Source organism: Coregonus lavaretus (genome assembly GCF_964263955.1).
Source record: "Coregonus lavaretus genome assembly, chromosome: 7".
Lineage (NCBI taxonomy): Eukaryota > Metazoa > Chordata > Actinopteri > Salmoniformes > Salmonidae > Coregonus > Coregonus lavaretus.
In genome coordinates, this window is record NC_139994.1 from 56,819,768 (window position 1) to 56,841,016 (window position 21,249).

General features: G+C 44.4%; 1 pseudogene across 1 annotated transcript in view; it reads right to left on the bottom strand.

Annotated features, from left to right (window-relative positions):
* Positions 1-8,118: 8,118 nt before the first annotated feature.
* The window catches only part of LOC311132593 (B-cell scaffold protein with ankyrin repeats-like), a 41,219-nt pseudogene continuing 28,088 nt past the window's right edge, over positions 8,119-21,249 (bottom strand). The window contains exons 9-16 of the transcript in view: positions 19,324-19,545; positions 14,860-14,922; positions 14,461-14,634; positions 13,540-13,603; positions 12,944-12,973; positions 12,234-12,313; positions 11,817-11,846; positions 8,119-8,220 (exon numbers count right to left, since the gene is read on the bottom strand). The product of the transcript in view is annotated as a B-cell scaffold protein with ankyrin repeats-like (transcript). The remainder of the gene's footprint in view (positions 8,221-11,816; positions 11,847-12,233; positions 12,314-12,943; positions 12,974-13,539; positions 13,604-14,460; positions 14,635-14,859; positions 14,923-19,323; positions 19,546-21,249) is intronic.

The window sequence follows — 21,249 nt, forward strand, 5'->3', positions numbered from 1 at the left end:
TGTAATCATATGGGCAAACGACATAACACAATAAGTAACTGTGAAAACAGGTACACATGTAAAAATGGGGGATATCCTCCTTTAAACGCCCACACCAGTAGAAATCAAATTTTTCGAGCTGAAAGACGATGGCCAGAACTTACGCATAATGTTGCACAACGTTGTAAGTCAATCAGTCATCTTTTTAGTCAAAGTATGATATATTTGGGCCTGAAGTGACAAAACTGAGCTGCCTGCTTCGTGCCAATTTGTGCCAATGACGTGTATTTTCCTATAAAATGACGTGTACATTATTTTGGGCTACGATTTCAGGTCTGGGTTTTATTTGAATGGTACCACCCACCAGCATTGCATTGTTTATTAATCAGAAACACCTGCAAAGTTAGCGAGTCGCGACTGCACTGAGCAATATAATAGATCATCTTTGGCTACAGCAAAGATGGTGGATAAATGAAGATAGTTCACTCAGGCCGTTTGCAATAGCAGCTGGGTCTGGTCTACTTAGTTCATTGACTTTCATTGAACCAGAAAAAAGTGGGGTGTCCCTCTTCCGTCTCTGGCTACAGCTTTTTGCTGTAGCCTACATTTGGCTGCCTGCCTGTTCATGCACCTCCACTTTTTTACCAGCAAATTATCATAATCCATTTTCATAAAGAAACTGATAAAACACACAGGTGCTAAATCAAGGTGACCTACAAAGATGAGGAGGAGCAAGCGCAAGAGAGGGAGTGAGTTGATGTAGTGTCCACAACTAAAGAGTGACGTAGTGTCCACAACTAAAGAGTGGCGTAGTGTCCACAACTAAAGAGTGGCGTAGTGTCCACAACTAAAGAGTGATGTAGTGTCCACAACTAAAGAGTGACGTAGTGTCCACAACTAAAGAGTGACATAGTGTCCACAACTAAAGAGTGATGTAGTGTCCACAACTAAAGAGTGACGTAGTGTCCACAACTAAAGAGTGACGTAGTGTCCACAACTAAAGAGTGACGTAGTGTCCACAACTAAAGAGTGACGTAGTGTCCACAACTAAAGAGTGATGTAGTGTCCACAACTAAAGAGTAATGTAGTGTCCACAACTAAAGAGTGACGTAGTGTCCACAACTAAAGAGTGATGTAGTGTCCACAACTAAAGAGTGATGTAGTGTCCACAACTAAAGAATCATTGTGGAATCTGAAAAGAGGTGAAAGCATGACAGTTGTCACGATCGTCGGGAACAGACGATCCCTCTCCAACCCCCCAAAGTACCCCTGGTTTGGTCTGACCCCGCTGGCCGGAGCTGGACTGCACACTGGTGGAGCGGATTGCTCTAGCTCCGGCGTGAAGCATCTGATCGGTGCCGGACCAGGCACCGGTGGAACAGGCACGGGACGTGCCGGACTGACGACGCACACCACTGGCTTGGTGTGGGGAACAGGCACGGGCCGTGCCGGACTGACGACGCACACCACTGGCTTGGTGTGGGGAGCAGGAGCGGGCCGGACCGGGCTGGCGATGCGCACCATTGGCTTGGTGCGGGGAGCAGGAGCGGGCCGGACCGGGCTGGCGACGCGCACCATTGGCTTGGTGCGGGGAGCAGGAAAGGACCGGACCGGGCTGGCGACGCACACCATTGGCTTGGTGCGGGGAGCAGGAAAGGGCCGGACCGGGCTGGCGACGCGCACCATTGACCTGGTGCGGAGAGCAGGAACAGGACGGGCCGGGCTGGCGACGCGCACCATTGGCCTGGTGCGGGGAGCAGGAACAGGACGGGCCGGGCTGGCGACGCGCACCATTGGCCTGGTGCGGGGAGCAGGAACAGGCCGGGCCGGGCTGGCGAAGCGCACCATAGGCTTGGTGCGGGGAGCAGGAACAGGCCGGGCCGGGCTGGCGACGCGCACCATAGGCTCGGTGCGGGGAGCAGGAACAGGCCGGGCCGGGCTGACGACACGCACCACAGGCTCGATGCGAGGAACAGGGACAGGCCGGACCGTACTGGGGACACACACCACTGGCCCTATGCAGGGATCAGGAACGGGCCGGACCGGACTGGTAACACACCCCAGTACCTCTCGCCGTGCCTCCACACTTTCCTTCCCCTTTAACACCAGTGGCCCCCGTAACCTGGCGGCCTCCTCTGCCAAACCGCTGGACCGCTCTATCGCGGCCTCCGTCTGCCCCGACGTCCACGTCGTGAGCCCCCCCTAAAAAATGTCTGGGTGTCTCTCCTCCCCGTGGACCAGGCCTCCCTAGTTCTCGCCAGACTCTCACCCCACTGCTCCAAAGTCCAACCACTCTGCTCTTCACTTGGCTTGGCCCAGTCGAGACTCTTAATCCATTGCTCCATAGACCAGCCTCTCTGCTCTTCACTTGGCTGGGCCCAGTCGAGACTCCTACTCCACTGATCCCAGGTCCATCCTCTCTCCTCTTCACGCTGCTTGGTCTTGCGATCTTCTGTCTCGATCGTCGGGAACAGATGAGGACCAAGGCGCAGCGTTGCAGGCAAACATACTCTTTATTTAGCGATTATATGACAAAATAAACAAACGATAACGTGACAGTTCACAGTCTAACACAAACCAACTAGAAACAAGATCCCACAACTAATGTGGGAAAACAGCCTCTATAAGTATGGCTCCCAATCAGAGACAACCAGCCACAGCTGACACTCGTTGCCTCTGATTGGCAACCACTCTGGCCAGCACAGAAATACAATACATAGATCTACACACCCTGGCTCAACATAACAGTGTCCCCAGAGCCAGGGCGTGACAACAGTGTACTATGTGCACATGCTAACAGAAAGGAACAAGGTGGGTAACTAGCTAAGTGTGTCATTGTAGTGAAGGATTTATCAACAAAACAAATCAGTTTCGTTCATTTTCATTCAATTATCTATACAATAGGCTACCATTGATTTTGGCCCAATAGGCCTGACCTCTTCCAAGGAGCTTTCCATTTTGATAGCGTTATTTTGCCTGAAAACCTTTAGGCGTTCCTATATAAAAATAAAAACTCTCCATCCCTGTCCAGCTTGGCAAGAGTGCCCAAAGGGTGTTCAGCATCCCCAGTCTGCAAGCACGGAGAAGGTATTCTCTGCTGCTGGCCTGCACTCCAGGCACCATTGCATAAGCCTGAAGCCACAGACTCCGGCCACTGAGCCTTATAATGCATTTTTTGTTTAATTTGTATTTAATTCTAAGTAAGTCGCAGCCTATATGCGCAATTTATAGACTAATGATTTAATACAATGAAATTTTTAAATACTGAGCGCTTAATGTCCCTGCCAGCCTAGTGTACCTACTCACAAATGCTTCACAATGTATTTATTTGTAGGCTATGGCCTTGAAATATTGAAATAATTGGTTAATAATATAGCCTAAATAATTAATTTTCGTTCCGTCTTAGGCTACCTGTCTGGCTCCTGGCCTATTTAGTGTTTACAGTGGGGGAAAAAAGTATTTAGTCAGCCACCAATTGTGCAAGTTCTCCCACTTAAAAAGATGAGAGAGGCCTGTAATTTTCATCATAGGTACACGTCAACTATGACAGACAAATTGAGAAAAGAAAATCCAGAAAATCACATAGTAGGATTTTTTATGAATTATTTGCAAATTATGGTGGAAAATAAGTATTTGGTCACCTACAAACAAGCAAGATTTCTGGCTCTCACAGACCTGTAACTTCTTCTTTAAGAGGCTCCTCTGTCCTCCACTCGTTACCTGTATTAATGGCACCTGTTTGAACTTGTTATCAGTATAAAAGACACCTGTCCACAACCTCAAACAGTCACACTCCAAACTCCACTATGGCCAAGACCAAAGAGCTGTCAAAGGACACCAGAAACAAAATTGTAGACCTGCACCAGGCTGGGAAGACTGAATCTGCAATAGGTAAGCAGCTTGGTTTGAAGAAATCAACTGTGGGAGCAATTATTAGGAAATGGAAGACATACAAGACCACTGATAATCTCCCTCGATCTGGGGCTCCACGCAAGATCTCACCCCGTGGGGTCAAAATGATCACAAGAACGGTGAGCAAAAATCCCAGAACCACACGGGGGGACCTAGTGAATGACCTGCAGAAAGCTGGGACCAAAGTAACAAAGCCTACCATCAGTAACACACTACGCCGCCAGGGACTCAAATCCTGCAGTGCCAGACGTGTTCCCCTGCTTAAGCCAGTACATGTCCAGGCCCGTCTGAAGTTTGCTAGAGTGCATTTGGATGATCCAGAAGAGGATTGGGAGAATGTCATATGGTCAGATGAAACCAAAATAGAACTTTTTGGTAAAAACTCAACTCGTCGTGTTTGGAGGACAAAGAATGCTGAGTTGCATCCAAAGAACACCATACCTACTGTGAAGCATGGGGGTGGAAACATCATGCTTTGGGGCTGTTTTTCTGCAAAGGGACCAGGACGACTGATCCGTGTAAAGGAAAGAATGAATGGGGCCATGTATCGTGAGATTTTGAGTGAAAACCTCCTTCCATCAGCAAGGGCATTGAAGATGAAACGTGGCTGGGTCTATCAGCATGACAATGATCCCTAACACACCGCCCGGGCAACGAAGGAGTGGCTTCGTAAGAAGCATTTCAAGGTCCTGGAGTGGCCTAGCCAGTCTCCAGATCTCAACCCCATAGAAAATCTTTGGAGGGAGTTGAAGGTCCGTGTTGCCCAGCGACAGCCCCAAAACATCACTGCTCTAGAGGAGATCTGCATGGAGGAATGGGCCAAAATACCAGCAACAGTGTATGAAAACCTTGTGAAGACTTACAGAAAACGTTTGACCTGTGTCATTGCCAACAAAGGGTGTATATCAAAGTATTGAGAAACTTTTGTTATTGACCAAATACTTATTTTCCACCATAATTTGCAAATTAATTAATTAAAAATCCTACAATGTGATTTTCTGGAGAAAAAAATTCTCATTTTGTCTGTCATAGTTGATGTGTACATATGATGAAAATTACAGGCCTCTCTCATCTTTTTAAGTGGGAGAACTTGCACAATTGGTGGCTGACTAAATACTTTTTTCCCCCACTGTATATGCTGTTTAATATGACATGTAGCCTATCTGAAAATGATGACCGCTTCTTACAGGCACCTTTTCATGTTGTTTATTAAAATACTTTTCATTCAAAATCATATGGTTTGGTTTCAATACTTAAAACCCAAATGTTAGGTCCAGGTAGTCACAAAAATAGTTGGGTGTTGGTTAAATGGTGATTTTAATGAATGGAACGAATTTGGAGCGGCTGTTTTTTTCTTTCTTCCTGTGAGCAAGGACCGTTTTTAGCGGAGCTGTTGGAAAGGACGTGGAGCGCATTCACGGTGCCGCTCTGTGAGCCATATGATTTCCGACTGCTCTCACATACTCTGGTCAGCTCCTCCTCTCACATACTCTGGTCAGCTCCTGCTCTCACATACTCTGGTCAGCTCCTCCTCTCACATACTCTGGTCAGCTCCTCCTCTCACATACTCTGGTCAGCTCCTCCTCTCACATACTCTGGTCAGCTCCTCCTCTCACATGCTCTGGTCAGCTCCTCCTCTCACATACTCTGGTCAGCTCCTCCTCTCACATACTCTGGTCAGCTCCTCCTCTCACATACTCTGGTCAGCTCCCTACTTGTTGTTATTTCTCCACTCCACGTGGAAATCACCCACAACGTTCCCACCCCCAAATCGTGAATATGTATTAGCAGCCCGTTTCATTTTTCGGAGGTAGAACCGAAAGGACAATTTCTGTTATAGGACAGGAATTACTTCAAAATAGGGGCGGCATTGCCCTCTGGTGGGGGTCTTTTAAGTGGTGTGATTGCTCTTTGCTGGAACACAAACTGACTTGTTTTAAAGTAAGTTAATGGGATTAAAACACACCATATTTATTGAAAAACCCTACTTAATCAAAGTTACCAACACAGCACACCCATTGACTATAGATTCAAATTAGCTTAATATCATTACCAAAATTAAGGTTCTCATTACTGAAACAGACCTAAAATTGGCGTGGTGATGAGAAATTCGTTTTTCGTAATGAAAGGCCCTTAGCTCAGTGTGCAAATAATAGGAGACAGCCGTTATGAGTCAGCAAATAATTGACCACATCACTAAAGCCCATTCATGCCTCCATGTCGGTAAGGTAATGTTTCTGACTTTTTCCCAATTTGAGCTTTTTAGCTGTTTCGGTAATGAGAAGGCGAAGTGGGGTAAATGGGGTGTTTGAGAATAAGAACCTCATTCTAAAGGCATATAAGAGAATACATTTACTTAACTTGTGCTCATCTGCTTCTTTAGATGATGCATCATGGGTGAATAAACCTTTATTTAAAAACAGATTGGAGTTTTTACAGGAACTTGAAAAATGCTTATGGCAATTACGGCACAGACACTGTTTTACGTAATAAATATTATAGTTTAATGTAAACTTTCAATTAGTATATCATTTTTATGATTTATGGACAAACTACAGCAACATATTATTACATTTTATAAAATGACCTGAGAATTTCATCCAGACGCATTTCGGTAATGAGAATTTGGGGTGAAAATGTACAAAATTCAGGGCGAAAATGTAAAATGTATTTAAAATAACATGTTTGCCAAAAACTAGCCATCTTAGTCTTAAGAATGATAGTTGATTTTTGCAGATGCATCATGTTTTTGTAACTCAATTGGCTACAGACATGTTTAAAACTGGTTTCATGAGAATCACCCATGAGTGAACCTTTAATCCTGATTGCGATGCTGGAAAACATAGGTGTGTGTGTGTGTGTGTGTGTGTGTGTGTGTGTGTGTGTGTGTGTGTGTGTGTGTGTGTGTGTGTGTGTGTGTGTGTGTGTGTGTGTGTGTGTGTGTGTGTGTGTGTGTGGTGGCTTATTTGATTGTTCAGCTGTGGTCTAGTGTGAACAGATAATACCCAAATCTAAACCAGGGCTCTGGGCAGAAATCCAAGAATCCAGAGATAAACCTAAACAAACAACACATATTCAAAATGATCAATACAAAGTCCATTGCATTTTAAGTTATTTTTCTACCACATAATTCCCACCCTCAATGTTATTGAGAAATCACCATAATCACCACATGGGCCACCATCTTGCACACGATTAGTTCGACATTGAATCGATCCATTATTGCACGTGTGTAAGAATAATTAGCATAGTTATAGAGAAACCTGCTAATACCTGTGAGAAGCAAACCTGAGATGTCACAGTAGGGGCATGAGGAAGACCTAAGGGAGTGTTATGCCCCCTGGGAACATTTTTGTGAAGTGTGTCATCATATAACTTTATATCCACAACAGTTCTCATCGTTTTCAAGCTTTCACACTAAATGCAAATGCTAAACACTTTTTTGCAAAAGTATGTTCTGGGTTTGGGGTTCAACACCTGTGGGCATCAATTCAATCAAATAAAGCCATTCAGAGAAATTACTTGAAGGTATGTGAAACTTGTGGTCCTCTGTAGCTCAGCTGGTAGAGCACGGCGCTTGTAACGCCAAGGTAGTGGGTTCGATCCCCGGGACCACCCATACACAAAAATGTATGCACGCATGACTGTAAGTCGCTTTGGATAAAAGCGTCTGCTAAATGGCATATTATTATTATTATCATTTGTTGTGTATCTGGACCTCTGTCAGCAGTTATTAAACAACAAATGATTACCCCTTAGTTTATGAACAATCAGGTGCAGCACCCACCTTTTAAAATGGGCAGCACCCCTTTGTGAAAAACAAATAGAACTATCACCTAGTGGTGATAGTCTTGATGGAGGCCGAAATATAACATAAGATACAGGGTATGGAGAGTATTGCACCTTTCATTTGCATTTGAAGGTTGCAACTCTGTAATTTGACTCCTTCCTTGTGAGGACATAATTGCTACAGTGTGGCAACTGTTCCATCAAATTACTGGTATGTTTTGGGCTCCTCCCCAGTCCCCAGCGCAGGCAAAGCAGATTCATTGAAAATGCAGAGCTGCCACCTCCCTCTTACGAACTGACCTGCAGTGGAATAAGCCAACCCCCCTCATCGCCAGGCCCGTCCCCTGGCCTCCCCGCTACTCCAACAGCTTGAACACGCCTGGGCGCTGCTTTACAAAAGGCCTCAGCAGAGGAGGAACTATTAATCTCTCCAAAGCCTCAAAAGAGAGAGCCGCTGGTAGGGCCGCTGTGAGGCCCCTGGGGCCCCTGACAGAGCTTCGAGCGCAGAGACGTGGGGACCACTGGGTCTTCGTTTGGCCCCTGATCAAACAGACAGGGACAAGGGCACACGACTATGTGCCCTTTGGCAGATGGATGTCACTGTGTCTGCCAGGGATGAGCCATGCCCTAGAGAGACTGGGCAGAGGTGGTATAATGCAGAGGGTTGGTTGTGGTGGTGGGGATTCGGAAAGGCAGGGATCTGTCTCTCTGAGACACTTTGACCCCAACAAGGTAGTGCAGCTCAAAAGATAATTCAAAACTGTCAATGCTGGCCATAGCCAACTTCTGTTTGTAATGAAACCCCATACCAGTCACATCAATCATAATTACAGTAGTCTACACCTGATCAGGACATGGACACACTACTCTTCAATTGTACACATCTGGGGCTGGACACCTACTTCACACCACCTGACTTAAGTCTATTCAATTTACGGTGGCGGCAAACCGGAAATGCTGCTCAGAACAGCTTGTGCTCTTCCTGGTAAGGGGTTCCCATATTCTGTATGTGTTGTGTGGATTAGGGGATGAGAGAATGCCACAGACTGTGAAATTGCAAGATTTTTTATCGGGATTGCAGCTGTGCTCAATCCACAGCCTTAATCCTGCCAGGGCACAGAGAAACAACCCAAGGGGGAGCCACAGTCACAGGAAAGTTTGTGCGTGTTTAAATGTGGGAGTGGGAGTGTGTGGGGGGGGGGGGGGGGGGGGTCACCAATGGGGAAAGCTCCAAATACCTGCTTCTGCAGAGTTGCTTGAGTGCCCTTCTCTATTAAATGCCAGGGCTATCATGAAAATTTGATTTCTACCTCAAATTGGACTCACCTGTTTAAATGAAGGATAAATCAAATACAATTTAATGAAGTTTAGTACTGTAGATAATTTTCAATCAGTGTCTACAAAGTCATAATGATAGCTTTTCAATCATTTCTGCTGCAAGGGAAATATATCAAGGTCTGAATTCTTTGAAACAAAGGTGAGATATCTTAACAGCTTGATTTGAGCTTGGTTGAGACAAGCAGCATGGCTCTCTATGATCACAGTTGTAATATCCCCTGTATCTACAACGCCTAATGCTTTGGGGGAAGTACATCTTGTTGTGTAGTTAAACAGTTTGGCAGCACACCATGTACTTTAAACTCACCTTGAAAAACAGAGAAGTAAATTCTCACCCAAGGAAATGAGAGATGTCATTCATAAATGAATTGCATTCTGATGGCCAAAAATGTGATGTTCCAAAAAAAAATATGTTGACAGAACACAAACGAACCTTCTCCTGTAAAAAGCTCCCTCTCTCCTAGCTGTGCAGCATGAAATATTTATGCATGATGAACCATGGTCTACCTCATCCACCACCACCACGCCCTGACAGGGAAGACAGAAGGAACTATGCTCAGCAGGTGACAGACAAACATATGCCTCCGATGCCACGGGGTCCTGCAGACTGAGCCGGATCATCTCCAAAGGCTAACTGGCAGGACCAAGTAGGAAGGATGGGCTTTAATACATATTATTTGCAAAGAGCATGGTCGATCATGAGAATGGCACCCAGCGTGTACCCAGCTGCTTGGTTGGCTAACGGCTCCGACTGATGCCAGGGTTTCTAGACAAGGGAATCTAGTTCAGCAGACAACCGTTGTGGAACGTTGTATTAGAAATGCCATGAATAGAATGTGATTCCTTATTCTACATATTAAAGGGGCATGTTTGTTCTACAGATTATATTTCTATCTGAACATTACACATTGTACACTGCTGATTTCGGCCCAAGCCAGGGGTTTGTGTTTTGCCCTGTATTAGTTAAATTCCCTACAAAAGACTATACATTCTTTGCAACAAGCCATTTTCCCTTTTAGTTGACCCATTCCGGCTGCAGTATTGTACCACTGTGTCAATGATCCAGTGCTTTGGTACGACAGTGTCAGTTCTGTCAATAGTCACCGTCTCCAATAAGAACAAAATCCTTAAAACCCTGTATGGCTTCCATGTTTATCATTATGCACCCCAAACATTCACAACCTCAATTAACATGAATAAAAAAATCTTCCATCATTGACTTGGACGAGTGATTAACCTGTACATCACTGCTTTGTGATGCTGCCCTCTGGCTGCAGATGCCTGTACTGCAAAGACCTGAACAGAGGCGCTTCATCCCTCTGTATGGTTGATTTAGGGGTGAGGTTTCCCCTAGGTACAGATCTTGGATCAGCATCCCCTCCCCCAATCCAATCCTTAACCATTAGTGGGGGAAATGCTAAACTGACCCAAGATCAGCGTCTAGGGACAACTTCTCCCTACTCCATATGGATGACTTCGTCCCCCTCACCATAAACCGATGAGAAAAATACCTATATTAGAACCCTTCGGTCTATAATGTCGACAGTCTACTGTACATGTTTTTTGTCAGCGGTTACCAACTCCAGTCCTCGAGTACACCCAACAGAACAAGTGTTGTAGCCCCAGACAAACTCCCATGATTCAACTCATTGAGGGCTTGATGATTAGTTGAATCAGGTGCACTCGTCCGCGGCCACAACAAAAATACGTGATGTTGGGGGTATTCGAGGACTGGAGTTGGGAAACACTTGTGACCGTGACTGTTGCCTATTTCTGCGTTAATCTGTTTGTGTTCAACCTGCACAAGATTATGAGAGTAGTAGAACCAGATTATATGGCCTATAGGCCCATTTAGTGATATGTACTGCCAATTTTGATAATTCAAACTGGTACACATTGGGTGGGTCTTGAAGAATATCACTTAGACATGCCTCATCATCAATTGTCTTTAGGTGTATTGTTTTTCCTTGTCCACTAGAAGGCGGAATAGGACCTCTAATTAACTATAGGCCCTGTAGCATTTATTATTTCAATGTTTCTTATTTCATTAAAGGCATAGCCTACAAAAGGCAAACTGGTTGTTTAGTAGTTATTTTGCCCCAGATGGGTGGTCATGTAGACTAAAGTGCAGTGGTTATCAAATCACAGACACTTCAAATATTGGTGAAGGAAAACAAGATTTGTAACACTCATCATGCAGAGGGGTATAGTACAAAGAAGGTTCAAGGAGTTAGCCTGCTAACTTGCCAAAATATTCTGAAATAACGTGTTCTTTTTTAGAAAGATGAGTATGGTCTACTTAACTCAACAACCAAAAACACTTATAATAATAATACAAATAATTAAACAATAAAATAAACCAAAAAAAAAGAAACAAAATAAAAACGAAAATACAAAAAGGTTAAAAAAAAAACACATCTAAGTTTATCTTTTAAATATCAAGTTCTAATGAAAGCTAGAGTCCGCGATATGATACAGATGCACAAAGTAAACAGCATAGTGGGTCAATTTCCGCAAACAACTAAGAACGTTGGAGCGCGAGGATAAACTTCACTGCTGTTTTGGTGTCCTGGCTACCAGGCTGTAACAGTGTGAAGCGAACCCATGCACAGGTATTGTGTGTGTCTGTTTGAGAGCATAGTCTTGCATCCTGCTCATCACAATATCTGCGGTGCTGCTTGTGCAACATCCTTTCGCTGACTCTACTTTTAAAATCCATCTACAAATACAAATTATACAACAGTTATACCAATGATTAAACACTCAACAAACATCTCAAAGCAGCTAGGAAGTTTTACAATTTCATCTTGTTTCTTGTTTGATGGGACCTATAAGGGTATGGAAAGCCATAGAGTTAATATAACAGCATACTAATAAATGAATGATGTCATTTTTGAGAGATCGTATTACTACTGCAACAGCTTTAGTAATTCATATTCTTACTTACCTTTACCTTTTGTCTGCTTTCCAGAATAAATGTGAATGAAAAGCAAATGTACAACACTTAGAAACATGGTTAGCCACAGCTTTCAGCTTTATAAACTGCACATTTTACTCAACAAGAACTCAAAAACTATAATTCAATTTAATTATGACATGTTGAAATTTCAACACAGATATAAAAACATGGACTGCATGGACTCCCAAATCACACCCTATTTCCTACATAATGGACTGCTTTGACCTGAGCCCATACAAACACATGATAAATGTACATGTTGTCCTTTAAGTGGTTTGCTGTAAAAGTCTGTCTCCACCGGCTGGCTTCCTTTGCGACATTCATTCACAGTCACATCTAACCAACAGGAAAAGTCCACTGTCAGAATTTCAAAACACCAGGATTGTGTTCAGTAGGGCGCAACGTAAAAAAAAAAGAAAAGTTAATGCTAGTACGGTGCAGTGCATCCCTGTTTCATAAAGTTTTCTCCCATTTTGTGGCAAAAGAACATGACCCTGCCTTCGCACAGGCTGATTAATTTCCATTTGCGTTCACAGTTATGCTTCAGAATGTAGTGTAGCGACCTTAAGACAACCCCTAATGATCTTGTGAAGGGGTTCGAACTTCTTGGCGTAACAGTTAAGGTGTTGGCTTGACAGTCGCTGGATACGGGTTCGAGTCCTGATTGGGGCTAGCCCCCAAATTCGCTACAGTAATTATGAATTTAAGAATGCGAATGTATTTAGTGGTGGTATACTTACAAAGACCATAGCAACTAGAGTGAAGAAATAGATCTCAAGCAATATGGAACCTAGAACATCAAAGCTACAGCTTTGGGGACTTTAAAAACTCTTCTGAGCAAACTGTTCATAAGGGTTTATCTAGCTAACTGTTCCTTTGGGACGATTGTTTCACTACTGCAGGAACTGAGGCAGTGAATGAAAATACCTAAATACCTCTGAATACAAAGGATTTTCAAGGACTTACTGGGTGTGTGGTGGATGATGTTGATTTTATCTGGAGAGAGAAGAGAAAGAGGGTTGTTGAGGCACTAACTGTACTGCATGTGGCTCTCTACTCTCTTTCTGCAATGTCACTTTCACACCACTTTAATGACGGACAAGTTAGACTTATATTAAGGAATGAAAAATGTCCCTCTGCCAAGATTGTCATTTGTAGACTAATCACCATCAAGATGAGCTGTGGGAATTACAACTACAAGCTCTTTCTATTACAAAGGGTGCTGTCATTTGATGTGTGCCCAATGGGACTACAACTTGAAGGGAAAGGAGGACTTCAATCTTCTGCATAACTTTTAGAAACATCTCTATTTCGGCCTTCATAGCTCTGGCATAATATTGTAATAGGTCACAGTTAATTAGCTAGCTGGCCAACTAAACAAAAATGTGTCAATTATATGAAGTCCCTTGATGTTAGCTGTGACTGCTTATGTAAAATGTAAGCACATTGTTAAAAGCCATGGTAATGATCATATGCAGTAGGCTACAGTAGGTCTCTCCCAAGTGTGGAATTGTGATAGCAATTTATCCTGCATCATCAACAAAAATTATTTAGAATGTTACCGTAGACACTTTCATAGTCCTCTTGGTTGTTGATGATACTCGCCGTCAGCTGGCGTAGTTTCTCCTGTGGAGTTACAATCCATTAGGTACAGCAACCAATCCATTAGATAGAGCAAGCAATCCATTAGACAGAGCAACCAATCCATTAGACAGAGCAACCAATCCATTAGATAGCGCAACCAATCCATTAGATAGAGCAACCAATCCATTAGACAGAGCAAGCAATCCATTAGACAGAGCAACCAATCCATTAGATAGAGCAACCAATCCATTAGACAGAGCAAGCAATCCATTAGACAGAGCAAGCAATCCATTAGATAGAGCAAGCAATCCATTAGACAGAGCAAGCAATCCATTAGACAGAGCAAGCAATCCATTAGACAGAGCAAGCAATCCATTAAACAGAGCAAGCAATCCATTAGGCAGAGCAAGCAATCCATTAGACAGAGCAAGCAATCCATTAGACAGAGCAAGCAATCCATTAGACAGAGCAAGCAATCCATTAGACAGAGCAAGCAATCCATTAGACAGAGCAAGCAATCCATTAGACAGAGCAACCTATCCATTAGACAGAGCAACCAACCATTAGACAGAGCAAGCAATCCATTAGAAACATCAACCAATCCATTAGATACAGCAACCACACCAAGGCATAATGCACAACATAACACATGCCATGTACCCACCTGTCCTGCACACAGTTCCTTATTTGAGCCCTTTGAGGCACGCCTACATTGGGAAGAGATAATAGAGGCAGTCTTGAATTCTATCGTTGTTGGTGTCTGTGAGCAGGAAGTTTCCCCGCTGTGAATGACAATGTCACATGGTGGTCATATTATTGAGTCTACCTTTAAGGTTGATGGCAATGGTCCTGGTGAGCAGGGTCTTGAAAACAGCAGACTAACTTCCCCACATGATCACCTGTTGAATGGAGTCCATTCCCGTCTGGACCCTCTGCCAGTCACTGAACCTCTCCAGAGGCTTGTCCATACTGAGAGACCCGCTCTTCACCTTCTCCTGTAGCTCAATCAGCTGCTCCAGCCCAGGTGGGCACAAATGTGTCATACATGGGGAAGATGTTGTCTCGCCCGCACGCTATAGAATAACAGAGTGAAAGGGAGACTAAAATCAATCCCTTTCCACCAGGTGTTCAGTAACAAATCATTTTCCAGTTTGACAGAACTTGTCAATAGACTATGGAGTGATAATTCAATTATTTTAATGGCAGCAATATTGCTCCATATACTTAGCATCACTGACCGATTCAACCGTAAATGCAGACCTACTGGAATATACTTTATGGCTATTGTCTGGCCTTACCTTGCTTAGTGGCTAGGGATTACAGTGTTTCAGTATCGCCCTGCGACATTTTCTTCTGGAACACTGAAAACACACAAAACACATACTGCCACCAGACACAATCCAGACACATGACACACTGACACTACAAATACTGATGCTGTGTTTTTCCCCTCTACCCCTAATGAGTCTATTTCACGCCGTTCCACAAGATGCCGCCATTCCACATGAATAGCACAGAGGTAAGCTAGTGTACACAAATAGGCTGGATAAGTGCATGTATGGAAAAACACTGATAGTGGGGAGAACAAGTATTTGATTTGATTTTTGGTCTAAACTCCACTCGCCGTGTTTGGAGGAAGAAGAAGGATGAGTACAACCCCAACAACACCATCCCAACCGTGAAGCATGGAGGTGGAAAAATAATTATTTGGGGATGCTTTTCTGCAAAGGGGACAGGACGACTGCACCGTATTGAGGGGAGGATGGATGGGGCCATGTATCGCGAGATCTTGGCCAACAACCTCCTTCCCTCAGTAAGAGCATTGAAGATGGGTCATGGCAGGGTCTTCCAGCATGACAACGACCCGAAACACACAGCCAGGACAACTAAGGAGTGGCTCCGTAAGAAGCATCTCAAGGTCCTGGAGTGACCTAGCCAGTCTCCAGACCTGAACCCAATAGAAAATTTTTGGAGGGAGCTGAAAGTCCGTATTGCCCAGCGACAGCCCCGAAACCTGAAGGATCTGGAGAAGGTCTGTATGGAGGAGTGGGCCAAAATCCCTGCTGCAGTGTGTGCAAACCTGGTCAAGACCTACAGGAAACGTATGATCTCTGTAATTGCAAACAAAGGTTTCTGTACCAAATATTAAGTTCTGCTTTTCTGATGTATCAAATACTTATGTCATGCAATAAAATGCAAATGAATTACTTAAAAATCATACAATGTGATTTTCTGGATTTTTGTTTTAGATTCCGTCTCTCACGGTTGAAGTGCATGGTTGAAGTGTACCTATGATAAAAATTGCAGACCTCTACATGCTTTGTAAGTAGGAAAACCTGCAAAATTGCCAGTGTATCAAATACTTGTTCTCCCCACTGTATATTTTATTACAGTGAATATTAGTGAATTTCATTGTAAAAATTCATAATAGTATGTACTATGTTCATTTTATTTGAGATAATCTTTCAAGGTTTGGTAGAAAATGCATACAGATCCATGAAGCGGAATTGAATCAGACTGAAGGATACACTCGCTGAGGGAGGCACTAGGCTGTTGACAGGGGCGATGGTGATGGAACCTCTTTATGGTTCTGGCCCAGTAATCTGCTCAGATTTCAAAGCTTAATTTACCTCCTGAAGATACACCCACCCACTTGTACACACAAGCATATCCACATGTACTGTACCCACTAACACACTCATAGGATGAATCCAAAATGGTACCCTATTTCCTATATAGTACACTTCTTTAAAGAATAATAGGTTACCATTTCACACACAGACATATTCCCTAATTCACAAATGAGCCTTTTCCACATACTGACTACGATCGTCTTACTAGTCAGAACAGCATATAAACTAAACTTATGTCCATTACTACCAGCGGTGCAGTGCACTCAAGCATTAGGTAAAGTCCATAATGCTCCACTCCAACCCTCCTCCAGTGTCTTTAAGTCAGGCCCATCACTGTGACACATTCACTAGAGGAAATTTGAGCAGTATTTGGATGAAATTCTCCACTGTATTAATGCGTGGATATCTCTGGATCCCCCTACTCGCCCTCTCCCGTGCTGTGTTGTCTCATGTCAGAGGATATGAACGATGGAAAACACATGTAACGACTGATGCTGGCTGACTTGGCCCGAGACTGGCACAGATTGGTTTCAGATGGCAGACCAGTAGTTGTGCTTCTGTTTTCAGACATTTGTAATGCAGTGTATTCTGCTTTAGCTGGACTTCGGGTTCTATGGGCCGGGCTGAAAGCTCACGGAGAGGTGGCAGTTCACACAATAACATCACATTCATTCCCAAGATAAATACTTTTGGGCCTTTTATAATGCAGAATGGTGTTAAGTGCTGGTTATGGAATCCTATGTTTTCAAGAGTCTTCAAATAGGACAGATAACCCTATAGTTGAATGGAGGACCAGCTACTGCCTGACTCACTCACAGAAAAGTACACATTTTCTCCTGTCCAACCCCAACCAAGGTATCACCTTTCCCACAAAGCACTGAGGGAGTTTAAGACCCAGTCCACGGTTCAAATGTAGTGTTAAGAATTTGAATTGTTTTTTTGCCAGACAAAGAACGAGGAATCAAGAACAAAAAGTAGTTATAAACCCTTAACAATACGAGTCTCTTTCAGTAGCTTCATCCTCTTGTGTTGTTTACACAGCTGAAATGGAACATTTAAATATCACATGCCAGAGAATCTGGATCTATGTATTTGTAACTGTCAGTTCTGTCTTTGTCATAGCGGCCCTCGCATGCTAGTTTCCCATCTGCTACACATTCCCGATTGTTGAGGAAATCTCCAGACTTTTCTAGAATATTTAGTGCATACCATCAGATACACTGTCTGGTTCTAAGAGCCAATTTACCTTATTACAGAAACGATGTTGCATTACACTAGAGCCTGATTTTCTATCACTCATGCTCAATAGTCACAGGCAGCATAAGCATATTAGCAGCCCAGGGGCATATTCAGTAGGGCACAATGTAGGAAAAAGGTTTTTAAATGGAAAAGGACAACGACCGTTCTCAATGACCATTGGACAGGTTCATGTAGGACCTTCTCTATCTCACTCTGTTTTCTCCCATTTCGTGCCTATTGAACACAACCCAAATTTCACCGGCCTAGTCCTACCTGCTAGAATCCTGACTAGAACCAAGAAATTTGATCATATTACTCCAGTGCTAGCTTCCCTACACTGGCTTCCTGTTAAGGCAAGGGCTGATTTCAAGGTTTTACTGTTAACCTATAAAGCGTTACATGGGCTTGCTCCTACCTATCTTTCCGAGTTGGTCCTGCCGTACATACCAATACGTACGCTACGGTCACAAGACGCAGGCCTCCTAATTGTCCCTAGAATTTCTAAGCAAACAGCGGGAGGCAGGGCTTTCTCCTATAGATCTCCATTTTTATGGAACAGTCTGCCTACCCATGTGAGAGACGCAGACTCGGTCTCAACCTTTAAGTCTTTACTGAAGACTTATCTCTTCAGTAGGTCATATGATTGAGTGTAGTCTGGCCCAGGAGTGTGAAGGTGAACGGAAAGGCTGGAGCAACGAACAGCCCTTGCTGTCTCTGCCAGGCCGGTTCCCCTCTCCACTGGGGTTCTCTGCCTCTAACCCTGTTGCAGGGGCTGAGTCACTGGCCTGCTGGTGCTCTTTCATGCCGTCCCTGGGAGGGGTGCGTCACTTGAGTGGGTTGAGTTACTGACGTGATCTTCCTGTCTGGGTTGGCGCCCCCCCCCCCCCCCCTTGGTTTGTGCTGTGGTGGAGACCTCTGTGGGCTATACTCGGCCTTGTCTCAGGATTGTAAGTTGGTGGTTGGGGATATCCCTCTAGTGGTGCGGGGGCTGTGCTTTGGCGGAGTGGGTGGGGTTATATCCTTCCTGTTTGGCCCTGTCCGGGGGTTTCTTCGGATGGGGCCACAGTGTCTCCGGACCGCTCCTGTCTCAGCCTCCAGTATTTATGCTGCAGTAGTTTATGTGTCGGGGGGCTGGGGTTAGTTGGTTATACCTGGAGTACTTCTCCTGTCTTATCCAGTGTCCTGTGTGAATTTAAGTATGCTCTCTCTAATTCTCTCGTTCTCTCTTTCTCTCTGAGAACCTGAGCCCTAGGACCATACGTCAGGACTACCGGGCATGATGACACCCTGCTGCCCCCAGTCCGCCTGGCCTTGCTGCTATTCCAGTTTCAACTGTTCTGCCTGCGGCTACGAAACCCCTACCTGTCCCAGACCTGCTGTTTTCAACTCTAAATGATCGGCTATGAAAAGCCAACTGAGAGACCTGAGCCCTAGGACCATACGTCGGGACTACCGGCCGTGGTGACTCCTTGCTATCCCCAGTCCGCCTGGCCTTGCTGCTATTCCAGTTTAAACTGTTCTGCCTGCGGTTATGGAACCCCTACCTGTCCCAGACCTGCTGTTTTAAACTCTAATGATCGGCTATGAAAAGCCAACTGAGATTTATTCCTGATTATTATTTGACCATGCTTGTCACTTATGAACATTTTTGAACATCTTGGCATGGTTCTGTTATAATCTCCACCCGGCACAGCCAGAAGAGGACTGGCCACCCCTCATAGCCTGGTTCCTCTCTAGGTTTCTTCCTAGGTTTTGCCTTTCTAGGGAGTTTTTCCTAGCCACCGTGCTTCTACACCTGCATTACTAGCTGTTTGGGGTTTTAGGCTGGGTTTCTGTACAGCACTTCGAGATATTAGCTGATGTAAGAAGGGCTATATAAAATAAAATTGATTGATTGATTGAAGGGGGTGCTGTCTTTTTTGACGGGGGTGGTTTCAGGCCGGGGCTTGGGCGCCGGTGCTCGGTTAGCAATAACCACAGCGCTGTTGGAGGTCAAGATGGTGTTTTAGTGTTCATAATGTACGCCCGCCGGTGCGTACAAGTCCTCCTCCTCCCCCAGCTCATCCCCCTCTCCCTGCTCCTCTCCAGGAGTGTCTTGAGCACTAGGATTCCCTACATCCAATGTTATTAGTCACATGCTTCATAAACAACAGGTGTAGACTAACAGTGAAATGCTGACTTACAGACCCTTCCCAACCATGCAGAGAGAAAGAACATAGAGAAATAATAGAAAAGTAAAACACGCATAATAAAAGTAATAAAATATTTTAAAAAACTCATTGTGTAACCTTTATTTAACTAGGCAAGTCAGTTAAGAACAAATTCTTATTTACAATGACGGCCTACACCGGCCAAACCCGGACGACGCTGGGCCAATTGTGCGCCGCCCTATGGGACTCCCAATCACGGCCGGTTGTGATACAGCCTGGAATCGAACCAGGGGGTCTGTAGTGACGCCTCAAGCACTGAGATGCAGTGCCTTAGACTGCTGCGCCACTCGGGAGTAATGATAACTTGGCTATATATACGGGGTACCAGTACCGAGTCGATGTGCCGGGTACGAGATAATTGAGGTAGATATGTACATAACTAGAAATAAAGTGACATAATAAAACAGAAGCAGCAGCGTATGTGATGAGTCAAAATGGGTTAATGCAGATAATTAAGTAGTTAACGAAATAGCTACCCGGACTCAGTGGCGGCTCCTGAAAAAATTCTCAGGAGGGGCAATTTTTCTGATGATTTAGGTGACCTACACACATTTTAAAAAAGATATGTCCAGCAACAACATGAAGACAGGGGCAGCATATAAGTCAATACCAGAAGCATTTATTGACTGATCTGGGGAGATGGATTCCAGTTTCTGTGACAGATTATAAATAATCTCTGATGCCTTTGTTATATTAGCTTTTGGTTGAATGTACTGTCGTAGTAAATATATAATGTTATAGCTTGGTCTGACTAAAATCTTGTGCATGACCCATTTTGTGTTGGGCGTTTGTTTTCAATCAATGCTGTTCCTATCCTATAACAATGGACAAAAGAGTCCTATCTTGTCAGCCTTGTCAGCAGGTGGCCAAGGACAACACCCACGCCATAGGTCTCTCAGTTCTTCCAACTCACGAGTTCTTGCTCTGAGGACACACACACACACACACACACACACACACACATCATCACTGATAACACACACACACACACACATCATCACTGTTAAACACACACACACACACACACACAAAAATCCCCTCTCTTTAGGCTGAACATTTGAAGACAGAGAACCCGACTCAGAGCCAATGCAACAGTGGAGGGGACCTCGCCCAACTCATCAGGACCAATCAGAAGATCAGAACTACTAGATTCAACCTACATCATTTATTGTATAAAATGTCTGCACACAATGTTTTCGGGGCTCTCTTCAGATAGCTCCCTAAGAGTTTGACGAACGAGTCCGTGCACGCGATTCCAGATATCTTTACCTCTGAATAAACTGCCTTTATTATACCATATCCACCCTGTCCAAAGTCTCTACTTGGTCTCAGTTCTCCAGTAAACTTGTGATTATCAACAGTACACAACGGTAACAAACAATTGGGGGAACTCACGGGGCAGATAGTAAGGTCGCAGTGACACAGAAAGCAGTTCAATGTCGGGGGTACAGAGTCGCTCTCTTACCAGGATCGCGGTCCGCTCTGACCAGGGTGAAGCCGGCCGGCTCCACTTCTCTGTCCGGGACTCTGTCATCCAGCCAAGTCTCCCAGCTGTATTGGATTCCGCTGCCAGCAGCGTTTTCATTATTTAGTCCGTTCGTAGCGG